The following is a 416-nucleotide window of genomic DNA, read 5'->3' as shown; positions in this document are numbered from 1 at the left end:
AAAAAACCTTAAAATCATCAATGATCCTTCTCTTTCTCCAATATCCCACTACCCAGTTGTCAGCCAATCCAGAATTGGACTCCTACTTACCTCCTCCGTTGCTACTAGCTAGTCGAAATCACCATCATCTCTTGTTCGAACTACTGAAATAATCTCTAATTGGTCTTATTTTTTCTATCTTGCCCACCTATAGCTTAATTTCAACACAGCAGCCTACATAAACCTCTTAATGTCTAAGTCAATCGTGGTACTCCTCCAGTGGTTGCTCAGAAGCAGTCCAGTGTAGTATGTAAGAGCACAGTCCAGAATCAGACTGAGTGGGTCTGAATCCCAGGTTAGTCACTCTCCAGCTGTATTACTGTGGGCTAGTTACTTAATCTATCTGTGCCATGGTTTTGAGGTGGGGAATAACAACA

Source organism: Propithecus coquereli, unplaced genomic scaffold (genome assembly GCF_000956105.1).
Source record: "Propithecus coquereli isolate 6110/MARCELLA unplaced genomic scaffold, Pcoq_1.0 Scaffold87, whole genome shotgun sequence".
Taxonomy (NCBI): domain Eukaryota; kingdom Metazoa; phylum Chordata; class Mammalia; order Primates; family Indriidae; genus Propithecus; species Propithecus coquereli.
This window is presented reverse-complemented; position numbering follows the sequence as displayed.